Source organism: Aotus nancymaae, unplaced genomic scaffold (assembly GCF_030222135.1).
Source record: "Aotus nancymaae isolate 86718 unplaced genomic scaffold, 86718_ANA_hifiasm-v0.15.2.pri h1tg000002l, whole genome shotgun sequence".
Taxonomy (NCBI): domain Eukaryota; kingdom Metazoa; phylum Chordata; class Mammalia; order Primates; family Aotidae; genus Aotus; species Aotus nancymaae.
In genome coordinates, this window is record NW_026988413.1 from 2,381,625 (window position 1) to 2,396,013 (window position 14,389).

The window sequence follows — 14,389 nt, forward strand, 5'->3', positions numbered from 1 at the left end:
TCCATGTGTTAATAGTCTGCAGCTGAAAACTGACAGCTGATTTCACATTTAGTAAATGTACCAGGGTCAGAATGAATGACTCTGGCAGTCAAACCTGACATTAAGAAAACTGGCTTTTATATGTTGGAATTTTAAAAATCATGATGTATTCTTAAGACTGGCAATTAAAATTTAGTCAGTGGCTGTTGCAGTGGCGCACACCTGTAATCCCACCACTTTGGGAGGCTGAGGCGAGGCTTGCTTGAGGCTAGTACTTCGAGACCAGTCTGGGCAACATAGTGAGACCCTGTCTGTACTAGAAATAAAAAAGTTAACTGGGCATGGTGATGGGCACTTGTGGTTCCAGCTGCTCTCGAGGCTGAGGTGGGAGGATTGCATGAGTCTGCAGGTTGAAGCTGTGGTGTGAGCTGTGATCGCGTCACTGCACTCCAGCCTGGGTGACAGAGCAAGACCCTGTCTCAGAAGTAAACAAAAACCAAGAATGAACAGCAAGAAGAAAGGAGGTCATTGAAGACTTTTGAGAAGGCAATTTGTGTAGAATTTTAGAACCATAACTTTTGATGGATATTCATTCATTCAATAGAGAATGAATTTTATTGAGAATTCAGAGTTTTATTAAGCAATTCCTTAAGTAGCAGTTATTATGCTACTTATAGGAGCTTGCTGGGGACACAGATGGAAAGATGGAGCGCCTGCCTTCAAGGGTCAGACAGTGGGAGAAGTGATAGAGGTAAAGAAATAAGATGCCGTTTGAAGCCCTTTTATATAATGAAGTCCTGTGGGAAACCCTAAAAGGAATGGATATCTTGATTTGTCTGGGGAATTGAGCTGGCTTCGCAGGGGAAGTGAACCTGGACTTGGGCTGGGACTTGAAGGATGAGCAGGGGTTTGCTAGACTGTGGCATTCCAGGCCTGAGCAGAGGCCCGGAGCTCTGATAGAATTGCAGGAATGGCCGTACTTAGATACTGGAGAATGGAGAGAGATGAGGGTGCACAAGTGGCTGGCCAGGGTCGAATTCTGGAGGACTGGAGTCCTCTGGCTGGTAATTTGAATTTTACGTTGTAGGCAACAGAGAAGCTGGGATAGGATGTTTGAAAATAATGTTTTCATCTACTGTTTGAGTATATTTAGAGATAAATACGCATTTTAGACTTCGTGCAGGTCACAAAGGAAAGGAGTACAAAGGAGTGCACACTCCACACAGTGCACAGCCCTGTTCTGTGGACCCCGTGCCGAGTCAGTCCTGCCCGGATTCTATGGCATTGCGTGTGACGTTCGCTTCAAGTATGCAAAGTTCTTCCCTCTTCCTGACACCACCTCTTGTGTAATAGTGCCACATACAAAAAACAACTGATAAAGCTTGGTGGGAAATATACTTTCATATTTGGCATTATAAGCAGTATCTACCTAATTTATACTTTTCATAAAAATCTAGTGGAATAGATTATTATTTAAAATAATAGGGTGTAATATGGACAAACTCTTTGCCTCCCAAGTTATTTTCTTCCCTTCATGTGAAGTAACCAATTAGGAAAGGAATTTAGCTAAATCTGTTTGAAGAATTAGCAATAATCTCCAGAATTAGAAAAAAAAAACTTGACAAAAAGGCCCAGTGACATGTCACTTTTCTCCTGTTCCCTCTTATAGACTTAAGGTCAAAGGGAGAATCAGCTGAGGAGGGATCCTAGAAGGTAAATAAAGGTATTTCACACCTACGATAGCACAGCACTTATTTCCTCTATTTTAAACATTTTTTTAGTCTTTTTATACATAATTAAAATAATATTCTTTTCTTAGCACATGTTTGACTATGTTGGTTCCCTAAAAATCCCTCGAGGGTCACTAGCTGTGTTTGGTGACCTCAAATGGGACTGAAATATTGAATACAGGCAACTGTATTCAATTCATAGTAGGATACAGGCAACTATGAAGCCAGTTTATTCCCAAACACAGCAGAAGACTTAAAAAGAGAGCAATAAGGTGGAGCCCAGTAAGACTGCCGTTTGTCCGACTTGTGAAATTGTGATAGGTGCTGTAGAAAACCAAATTAAAGAATTCAGTTGTTAATGCCATTAAGGGAAGGAGGGAGATGGGATTACAACTCGAAGGTAGAGGAGGAAGAATAATTTTAAAGTTGGAGAGTCTGACTATACTGATAGGCTGAGGAAAAGAGGTCATTGGGAGATAGTGAAGCTACAACCGAGAAAACATTTGGCATCAGCCTGGGCAAGTAACTAACTTCATCTAAACCTCAGGGTTTCTTTCTGTAAAATGGGTGTCACAATAATATTTACTTTATCGTATTATTTTGGTGATTAAATGAGATGTGATTATTCATGTAATGCAGGACTTCACTTAGTAAATGTTAGCTATTATTAAATTACCTTTATCCTCCAGATAGTCTTTAAATGCATTTGACTAGTAAGTATTCTATAAATTTCAGTAATCACTAATCACTAATAAGTATTCTAGAATACTTATTCTCACTAAGTATTCTATAAAATATGGGACTCAAAGCAAGCAACTGAATATAGTACAGTCATCTTTTAATTATTCACAAGTTGCTATCTCAGGCAGTTTTAAAATTCCAAAATATGTTTCTCATTTTGAAATGGCATGTACTGAAGCAGAATAAATCAGCCTGAGCATTAAACCTAGCATAGTTTGAAGCAAACTTGTTTGAAAATAAGGTGTGTTCCAGACCCTAGTAGAAAGGTTTAGAAAGTTTTAAAATTAAGCTAATAAAGGCATGCTATTTAAAAATACTCATATTTTTCAGTTTTAAAATCAGTCACATATAAATTGGAAAGGTTGTTAATATTGTGTAGTTAAGTCTAAATGTGTTAAGTATACATGGAGCCTTTTAATGTGTCTTTCTGTAGTCTAGAATCATTTGGTAATTATCTGTGTAAGTTCTAAATAACATTTTTTAAGATACATGGTTCTTTACACAGTACTTTTAGAATTATTAACTTAGCTGCTTTATTGAAACTGTTATGATTGATCACAGTCATTAAATGTTGAACGTATTTGGCTAACAAGTACGTATATTTGTGTATATTCCTTTAAAGCCGTTTGCTCATTGGTTACATTTGACACATCTAGTTTCTGAAGTGATACTGCAGAGAGGTTAGAAACATTTCTAATTGGTAGATTCAGCACAATAACTTGAATAATGACAAACTTGTAATATGGTTAAGTTAAATTTCCTTTTTTTTTTTCCTGTGGCCACCCTCCTGGTGCTGTTTTACTGTGTCTAAGTCTGGTGTATCCCTGAATGGCATATGGCCCCACTATACTCCCATGGATTCCCCTGGGCAATCGATGTTAAAACAGCTTCTTGCATATTGTGCCGAGATGCGGAAATTGGCCACTGGCGGATGCAGAGCTTGAATTGAAAATCAAATTAAGCAGAATTCTCTACTTAGTTTTTAATTAAACCACTATGTTAATTCAAACAGGACATTTTAGGCCTGGGGGGTTGACTATGTCCTTTTAAGGGCCTTAAATAGCTTTTCTTCTCTCTTCTTACGGTGGCAGTGGCGTGTGTTTCTATTTTATTAGGACCATCTTTATAATTCTCAAGTGTAAGAGGATAGAGCAGCAGCTAACTTTTATCATGGAATTCAGACTTACTGTTTGCAGTTAAATGTTTACCAAATTTAGATTATTTTGCTGTCACCTATGTGTAGTGTATTGAGCTTTAGATATATTTGTAGGTATTTGAAAGTGACTTTTGTTTACAAATTAATTCTTCAACTCTGAAAAAGGTTCCATTTGGTGGTTTTTGTTTCGTTTTGCAGTAGGGTTGCTTTTTCTGCGGTCTGTGGATCTTAGGGCTCAGGGAACATCTTAGGGCAGAGATCACTGCTGTACTTACCATACCTCAGATTGGCTGTATGATTTATCTCCCTCCTCCACTCCAGAAAAGACCTCCAGCTTATCTGGATTAATGTCAGAGATGTTTTCTGATTTCGTAATGAACTCTGGAGGTATAACCTCTGGCCATTGTTTAAATGGGAGTTAGGAATATATTTGTTTCATATTATATCTTAACATCTTATTTTGAATTAAAATGTTATGAGGAAAAAAATTCAATGACGTAAAGAAAGTGGGAGAAAATATCTCCATATGATTGTTATAAATTTTATGACAGATTAATTCATAAACCCAAGGTTTTTCTGGGAAAAATTTATATTGTACTTCACTTTAATGCCTATCTTTGATTTGAAGTCATGGCATAAAATTTAACATAAGCAACGGCAACATCCTGAGCAATTATCCAAGCCATCCAGACATCCCCACATGTCCAGAACATAGCACACGGTCTGTAGGATTAAGAGGTTAACTCCTATAACTTCAAACAAAGTGCTTGATAATAAAAGCAAAAAGTAGAAAATTTTAGGTAACTTCCTTTCTTAATGAATTGGACTGACCAGGTGGAAGCGAAGAGCTCTGTGCTGGTGCTTGGAATGTCTATAAAGCTGAGCAACATGACAGCACAATAGAGGAGGAACAAAGATTTGTTTAATATGTTTCTATCCTGTGTCACAGTTTGAAATTGTCCTGGTTTATGTCCCTTTTGGCAAACTTACATAAAAGTGACCCTGTACTGTATTTTATGACCAGATGACTTTTTTCCCCCCAGTGGCTAATTTGTATCAGGCCTCCATCTTAAAGAGACACAGAGTGAGTAGGAAGTCCCGCCTCTGTCTCCACGAGCTTTCATTGCATTCTTTCATTATTTTTGCTCGTTTTTGCCACTGATGATCCATAAATTGTTGGAAATGAGTGATTAAGGAAGTGCTGCTTAGTGTTAGTGGCACATGCGCATATTTGGCCTGGTTCTAGTGGGTGAGAGGAAATCACAGACAAAAGGGAAACCCCTGCTGGGAACCCTGCAAGGAAATTTAACTCGGGTCATGTTTTGATCTTAGTGTTTAGTACAGAAAATGAAGTCATATCTCACTACTATTGCTATGTGTTAATGTGATTTTCCCAACACCTTCAAGAAAAAAAATCATAGAGCAATTTATTAATAGAGATCCTCTACCATCCTCCAATTGGGAGCACTAGTTTTTACCTTAGAAATAGTTATGGATCAGAATGATTATTTTCAAAACATTCTATTCTGATAATGCTGTTATACTTCAGCTTCCTTTTGGAATTGTTTTACCGTAAAGGTGTGGTTATACCTATGTAAAGTGAGCATTTGAAACATCAAATCTGGGTATGTGGGAACTCAGAGAAAGAAATAGGAAAGTATTATTTTGAAGAAAAGAGTAATTTATTTCATTTAAAAATTATTTGAGTTTATAAAAGTTTTGAATTGAAAATCATTTAGCTCAGGAAATGACATTAATTTTGTCACTGTTCTTAATACAGTTGCTTATAGGAGGGCACTAAATCATAGCTTTAATTACAGTATCTGTTATTAAATATGAGGTTTTTTTAAGTCACTCAGTTTCCATATACATTGTGATGGTTTGATACTTTGAATTGGACCATTATATTATGTTCGTCTTTGCCTCTGATTATTGAAAAATGAGAAATTCCTGTATTTGAAGGCTAGATTATCTCTTTATTTTTATAACATTGGCAAAAAATGTGAACTTTGGAATTCAGAATACCTGAACTGAAATCTTCACTCTTCTTACTGATTATGATTTAGGGCATATTTCATTGTGTCCACATTTTTAAAATGAGTCTAACAGTACCTGTCTACTAGGGTTGCTGAGGGATTTAGTAGCCTCACCTAAAAGGTTTGTAAAGTACCCAAGACAGATTTTAAGTAGCAGTTATTATTAGGTGCTTAAATGTACCAACTGTGTTAAAGCTGATGATGAAGCATCAGGAAAACTTGTATAGGATTACTTTTTATCTCTAACAGCAAAGTGACATAAGAAATTACATTGGTATTGACATATTCAACTTTTATTTACTTTTTGCAATAGGATCTGTTTTAGAACAGTTTATGTTGTACAAAATAGGTGTTACGTTTAATACATAACTAAACTTCAAACCCTTTTATATGATGATTAAATTACTAACTAATGTCTCATAATGTTTCATAGTGCAGGCCTCTGTTAAATGAAGAAAAACTTTGGCAGGAAATAAAAAGTTACCAAGTACAGATTTTAAAGTAATTTTAATTAAAGTACTTTTAATTAAACTGGCCCTAATACTTCCAATACTCATGAAACAGTTTTATAGAAATAGTCACTGTTAATTAGAGTATCTTTCTAAAGGTTTTTTGGGGGGAATGGAATAAACTTTATTTGAAAGTAAAATTCAATGTCAGATTTAGTGCTACTAGACAGCTTCTGAAGTCATTAGGATACCACAGGCCTGCAGGACAAGAGCTAGAGGTTGAATTGTTAAAATCTTAGATTTATTTGGCACTTAAGCTCATATTTACTCATCTATAAAATCATTTATTCAGCAGGTCACAATGTTAATCTTTGATCTATGAAATGGTTACCAATATATAGTTGAACCTTGGTGTATTAACTTAAGGTCCATTTATTTGTCATTTAGTATACCAGAAATAGAAGTTGTGTATTTAGACACATCAAAGGCAGTGGCAGTAAGATTGTTTGATAGTTTGACATTAGGTAATATTTTAGCCTGTGATAAATCCCCTTTTCTTTAAAACTTAAGTCACTAACATGATACGACTTAAAGATTTACTGGTTTTCACATTTTCTGTTAAAGGAAATTCTCATCTAGAAAGACAAGGTTGTATTGTTCTGAAGTGATTAAATTCTAAAGCAACCAAAACATTAAAAACTACATATGTGAATGTATCTTCTTTTAGGGATTAAAAATAAGATCAACAGGTAAAAACTGAAAAAATAAGGACAAACTAATGTAGAAAAAGTTAGGATTCAATATATTGAAATGACCAGTTTTATAGAAAACATTTCTTCTATTTCTAGCACAGAGGAAGAAGAAATTTTAAGTTGTTTTATAATGCTAGATTTAAATATTTTTATGCTTTCTTATTTTAGTTATGATTACTTCATATTTAATGTTTTCATTACATATTAATAAGTATTAATTTTTATAACCAGTTGGTTTTTAAACAGACTTTTAAGGGCTTAAAAGATTTTCAGACTCTTTTTTAGGTATCAGAAAGACGTACTCGTGTCAGTGATTTTTGTATCCTTAAATACCAACAATTAACTTATATTTCTGGTGTAATTCTTAAAGAAAAGATTTAATGAAGTAATATGTTGTGATAAGAACTTATTGCATTAGATGACTTAAAAATACTTTGATTCAGGCTGGTGGCTCACACCTGTAATGCCAGCGCTTTGGTAGGCCAAGGTGGGCTGATCATGAGATCAGCAGTTCGAGACCAGCCTGGCCAATATGATGAAATCCTGTCTCTACTAAAAATACAAAAATTAGCCAGGCATGGTGGCACTCGCCTGTACTTCCAGCTACTCAGGAGGCTGAGGCAGAAGAATCGCTTGAACCCAGGAAGTGGAGGTTGGAGTGAGCCAGGACCATTCTACTGCACTCCAGCCTGGGCGACAGAGCAAGACACCGTATCAAAAACAAACAAACAAAACGGATTCAATATTCAGAATAAGATTTTTCTTTTCTTTTTACCATTACTCAAGTTCAGGCTTCATAATTTTTTGGATTATTTAAATTCCTGATTGACTGCTTTTTCAGTTTTTCTGATTCTGGTTTTATTTCTGTAACTTCTATCCTTCCTTCTAGCACTGTTTTCTTAAAAATACAGTTATTTGGGCCAGGCGCGGTGGCTCAAGCCTGTAATCCCAGCACTTTGGGAGGCCAAGGCTGGTGGATCACGAGGTCAAGAAATCGAGACCATCCTGGTCAACATGGTGAAACCCCGTCTCTACTATAAATACAAAAAATTAGCTGGGCATGGTGGCGCGTGCCTGTAATCCCAGCTACTCAGGAGGCTGAGGCAGGAGAATTGCCTGAACCCAGGAGGTGGAGGTTGCAGTGAGCCGAGATCGCTCCATTGCACACTCCAGCCTGGGTAACAAGAGCTAAACTCCGTCTCAAAAAAAAAAAAAAAAATACAGTTATTTATGTGACTCACCTCGACAAAATCTTTGATGGCTTCTAACTGCCCACAAAATAGTCTAAAATCTATAGCATTACATATAAACCCTTTGAAAACGTGTCTCACATATGTTTTGTTTTATTTTGTTTGTGGAGACAGAGCCTTGCTCTGTCACCCAGGCTGGAGTGCCAGTGGTGCAATCTAGGCTCACTGCAGCCTCCGCCTCCCAGGTTGAAGCAGTTATCCTGCCTCCACCTCCTGAATAGCTAGGATTACAGGTGCGTGCCACCACACCCAGCTATTTTTTATATTTTTAGTAGAGGGGGGTTTTTGCCGTTTGGCCCAGGTGGTCTCAAACTCCTGACCTTGGGTGATCCACCCACCTTGGCCTTTCAAAGTGCTGGGATTACAGGTGTGAGCCACAGTGCCCAGCCGCATGTGTCTTTTAAACCTCATTTTCCCTAGGTTCCCCCCACCTCACTGTGAGCTCCTCACCTCAGCCCAAAACATGCCATGTTCTTTGACAGTTCCCTGCCTTCAGGCATGTTGTTCCTCTGCCGGGAAATCTTTTCTTTACTTCCTTGCCTGACAAAAGCCTTAATAAACAATTAAGTGTTAAGATCACCTCTGGGATGATCCTTACTGTCTCTCCAGTGGGCCTTCTTTTTTTTTTTGAGATAGAGTCTCACTTTGTCACCCAGGCCGGAGTGCAGTGGTGCGCTCTCACCTCACTGCAACCTCCGCCTCCCGGGTTCAAGCAATTCTCCTGTCTCAGCCTCCCAAAGTGCTGGGATTACAGGTGTGAGCCACTGCTCCCGGCCCAGAGGACCTTCTTTAATTGTAACCTGCTTCCTCTTCCCACAATAGTGATCACAGTTACATTGTGATTGTTGACATATCTTTTTTTCTTTTTTCCCTTGGTATTACTGAACATGTATATATAGTCATGTGCCGCAAAACGTTTTGGTCGATGATGGACTGCTGCTATGGTGGTCCCATAAGATTATAATGCCGTATTTTTACTGTACCCTTTCTTTGTTTATGTTATGATATGTTTAGATACACAAATACTATTGTGTTAAAATTGCCTATAGTGTTCCTTACAGTAACATGCTCTACAGATTTGTAGCCTAGGTGTGTAGTAGATTAGACCATCTAGGCTTGTGTAAGTACACCCTATGATGTTTGCACAATGACAGAATTTCCTAATGATACATTCCTCAGAATGCATCTCCATTGTTAAGTGATGCAAGACTGAGTTTCCCATACCACAGATAGAGTGCTTATACAAGGAAAATGAAGCACAGACGCTAAGTACTCTTGCAGGTCCCATTGACTTGTCAGAGAGGAGGATCTGAGAATGCTTCACTACCTTATGTGATCCTGTGTGAAGGGGTGGTTATGGCTTTCTGCACTGTTATCTTTTGAGATGTGATATTTTCAGAACCTCTTTAGAACCTCAACACAAAAGAAGATACAGACTTTGCATTACTTTGGTGTGGCCTAGGCTGCTAGTTCAGAACCTTTACCTGACCATCCTGAGCTTCGTTTCCAGGACCAAGCCTTCCCTCTCAACCCCCAGTTCTTTAGCTAGCTGTTTAGTTCTAGGATTTCATGTCTCGAGTGAGCCATGGGGCATGCTGTTTCTCATAATTCCTAATATGTTTGCCTATTTTATGGGACTGGTGGCATCAGTTCCCTTGTGTTGGAGCTCAGCCTGATTGTAGCCTTGGTGGAGCTTAGCATTTTCCCCTTCCTGCCACCCCCTTCAAGGGCTGTTTTCTCCTGTGAATAGTGCTTCATTTTCCCAGTTTTCTTTCTTCTCCACTGCTCTGTTAACTGAGGTCTAGCAGGCCTCATGGGCTGGTGTTCCTCTGAGCTATGATGTTAGCTGGTAGTTTTTGTTATATAAATTGGTGAAAAGGTGTAGTTTGAGAATAGTGTTAATATTGTCAACCTAATGTCTTATATGTCAAATCCAATTTCTTACATAAAATAGGAACTATAACCTTTTTTCCCTGCATATAGGTATTATTAAAGACTTATGTTTGTTTAGTATATTATTGTATTTAAAGTATTTTCATGTATTTCATTTGATATTTTAAATATCTAAGGTAACCAAGGCGTTTTTTTTTTTTTTTTTTTTTTGGCGTATATTTTGTAAATAATGTCTTGGAGTTTCGACTTTCTCATGAAACTCCCAGTGTACACAGTCGGCAGCAGATCTGGTAGTGGTACCCAAAGAATAATTTTTTTCCTTGTTAATGTTTATACCAAATGGTACTCAGATATCCTAGAAATTACAGAAGGGTTTCTGCAGTTTAATTCTATAAAGATACCTCATACTATTTCTATCTTTTATAAAAATCAATATAATATATTTATGAGTATTATATATATTTTTTCTTTAAAACAAAATATGTTGAGAGCCTGTGAACGTGGGTTTGGTGAGTGTGCCAGATATTAGTAGAGGTCAGGGGAGCATGCTTAGGATTCTAGTGCTTGACTCAGCTGAACCGGACAAGCCATAGGCGTGGTTTTGAACTGTTTTCCATTTTTAAAAATTCCTAGTCATATATTGCTTAACTAATGCCTATAATGGATAATAAGTTAAATATCATAGATAAAAGGTACATTGATGTTTAAATACAAGGTAATGAAGAGCATACTACTAGTAAGAATACAGATAATTATTCTAAAGATCTGCCCAAGTTAATCTTCACTAGAATCCTGTATTTGGCTCATCAAAACTTTTTTTTTTCTTTTTTTCTTTTTTTTTTTAAGAAAGGGGGTTTTGCTATGTTACCCAGGCTGGTCTTCAACTCCTGGCCTCAAGCAGTCTGCCCACCTTGACTTCCCAAAGTGCTGGGATTATAGACTTGAGCCACTGTACCCAACCTTACGAAAAACTGTTGTATAGCATATCAGGTTGGCCCTAAAACCTTAAAATTAATGCTGAACAGAGAAAATGGAGTAGTAGGCCAGGCATGGGGGCTCACACCTGTAATCCCAGCACTTTGGGAGGCCAAGGCTGGCAGATCATTGGAGGTCAGTTTGAGACTAGCCTGGCCAACATGGTGAAACACTCTCTCTACTAAAAATAAAAAATTTAGCCGGGTGTGGTGGTGGGCACCTATAATCTCAGCTACTCAGGAGGCTGAGGCAGGAGAATTGCTTGAACCTGGGAGGTGGAGGTTGTAGTGAGCCAAGATTGTGCCATTGCACTCCAGTCTGGGCAAAAGAGCGAGACTTCATCTAAAAAAAAAAGGAGAAAATAGAGTACTAATTATATCCAATTTGACTTTATTTATTGAAAATAGACAACTTAGACATGGGATGTTACTTATTGAGACATATTTGTCACTTATTGGAAAACAAATCCTTGAAATCTTTTCTTCTTTCAGCATGTAGAAATAACATGAAAACTATGAAAAATAAATCAGGTATTTAAAAGTTCAAAGATTAGAGTTTCAAAAATATCGTAAGTTGTCATAGAAAGAGAAATTTTAGTCTTTGTATTTTCTATATCAGGCTTTATTTGGGCCTGATTATATAATGTTTGCTGTCACCTCATGAGTTTTTTTACATAGTTGGTTTAAAAGGAAGTTAAACAGCACATCCTATTGTTAAATAGGACCACGTCAAAAAGTTTATATATAACAAGCAGCCTATATTATTAATATTAAGTACATAGATAAGTTCTCAAGAAAGCCAGAAAAATCTCTGAGTATTTGAAGAACAACAAACAGGAACAACAAAACCCCAACAGTAAGTGAATAAGCTATGCCATGGCTTCCCTCAGCAGGGAAGGAAGGGTGGTCACAAGGTAATGTGGGACCTTTAGTTTGGAAAAAATGAGATTAGAGGCACAAAGAGACTGGGAATCAGAACTGAGGCTCTATAAGAAGTGCTCAGGCAAAGGACAGACTTTAAAACATACACACACCTTGCCCATTGATAGAGTAGGACCGTCAGCCTCAGCTTTGGCCAGAAGAAAGTCTCCCCTGCAAGTTCATCTGTAAGCCTTTACTTCCCAAGAGTTTGGGGGTTCAGTATTACTATAGATACCGGTATTGTTGGAAAGTCTAACCCAAGAAATTAGCATAAAAGTTGTTTAAAAGTGTTATGTATAATTTAATCATCTTAATCAAATATATATACACTAGATACATTTTGATTAGCAAGGGGGTATATATAAAGATATAATTAAGGCTGGTTTTAGAAAGTTGGTTTATTATAATTTAAGATTCATAATATATACATTTGACTTGATCCTATTTAACCATGTCACATGCTGTTTAATTTTCTTTAAATTAATGGTGTGAGAAAACTCAGGACGTGATAACAAATACTATATAGGCAGGCCCAAACCAAACCTGATTTCGTTTTCTGCTAGCTTTTCTACATTTTTATACTTAAACGAACCTCTTTCTTAGTAATTTGATAGCTGGTTTTGCTTTTCAAGTGTTATCATCCCTTCAAAGCTGGGATGAATAATATAGTCAGTTCTATTTTAGCTACTTTGTCCTTGAGTTTTGCAAAGATCTAATATTTTCATCTATTTGTAGCTAAAGAGAAAATCTAAGTTATTTTCTTTCTGTATTACGATTCATAGAACAATTTATACAATAACGTGACCCTTACTTATTATTTCTTAATATTATATTAAATTCTTACCTATAATTAGACATATTTTTGGGCTTTTTGACTATAAGCCTGTAGCGCTGGGAATCACTACTAACCTTTTTTTTTTTTTCCTGCTCCCTCCTTCCTTCCCTTCTGGCCTCCCTCCTTCTCTCCCTCCCTCCCAGCCTCTTCCTTCCTTTCCTGCCTCCCATCTATATCTTCCCCTGGACATTTTCCCGTAGATTTGATCCCATTTCTTTGCTGTCTTTTAGGAACTTCTCAATGTCATTAGCCTGCTGGTGGTGCTCTTGTCCTCTGGCGTTACTAAATCATTCAGTTAAAATTTATTGATGACTTATTGCGTGCCAGGTGCTAGTGCTGGGGACAATGCAGATTGGTGCTTTATTGTATATTTCTCCCTTCTTTTATGGTAAAAAGTGTATGTGTGTGACTTATCATCTTGAACTAATGACTCCTCTTCTACCTGCTAGCTGTACTCACCTTTTATGTGGAACATAGTAGTAATTAAGTTCTTTAACTTTTTTACATTCTCCCACCTTGTTTTCACCTCTGGGAAGATTCCTTGTCTCTGCTTGAATCTGCTCAGATTTATTCTACAGGAGCCCAGGCCTTTTCTTTTGTCCTTTGCTCTCTTCAGCTTTGTAGCTGTTTCAGTTTCTCCTGACCTTAAGGTTCTGTTTAAGGAAGATTTTTTCCAAGGTAGTGTTCAGAAACTCCTCAGGTTGCAAGATGATTCCTGTAGGCTTGCAAGTCACTGCTGAATACGTCTGTAAGTCAGAATTCTTAGTGTGTGCTTCTCCTGTGTCTTATTTGGCTTGGATGAAGCATACGACACTGGTGCTTTTGGTTAATTTTCCTGTTTATCTTGCCTTCTATTGGGTTTTCATTAATATTCTAATTTTTACAATTTTATAGAGCTCCAGTTAACCCCAAATCATATTTTGTTTTTGTTTTTGAGACAGTCTTGCTCTGTTGCTCAGGTTGGAGTGCTGTTGCATGATCTCAGCTCACTGCAACCTCCCCCTTCTGGGTTCAAGTGATTCTTCTGCTTCAGCCTCCCGAGTAGCTGGGATTACAGGCACACACCACTGTGCCCAGCCCAAAATCATATTTTGTATCATTCCAAAGTACCCGTCAACATTTGTACATGGGTTGTTGTGTAACTGTAATTATTGTGTACTTATATTTTATGTCCTTCTTATTTTAACAGTTCATTTTGTGTACATATATTTTTTCTGATGCCAGGAGAAATTGTCCAAGACTTGGAAATGGACAGAAGAGATGCAGGTGTCTGTCAGTAGAGCCCTGGGCATTGTGTATAGATCCTGGGGATTATTGGGGCCCAGAGGGGTGTGTGCCTGTGACTGACTTTCCACTGCCTGGGCCCTTTGACATTTCTTTAGAGTTAGAGTTACCTTGGAGGAAGTAGTGAGCAGTGCAAATAAATTTTATCTGATAGAGATACAATTGACTTTCCCCCGTATAAAAGATAACACCAGTATTTCATTTTATTTTCCATAGGATATTATGCAGTTTTGCAAATTGATTTTAGGATTTCTGATTGTCTGTGCTCCTCAGGTTCTCCTTTAACCTGGATTTAACAGAATTAAAACCATGTGGCTTTGCTACTAAGGGACAGACAGAAGCAGGGTACTGAGAAGGAAGCTGCAGTCTGCAGGCAGCAGTAGCATTTG

At 37.4% G+C, this 14,389-nt stretch overlaps 1 protein-coding gene across 6 annotated transcripts in view; it reads left to right on the plus strand.

Annotated features, from left to right (window-relative positions):
* Window positions 1-14,389, plus strand: part of LMBR1 (limb development membrane protein 1) — a 249,167-nt gene that overhangs the window by 135,100 nt on the left and 99,678 nt on the right. The window lies entirely within an intron of this gene.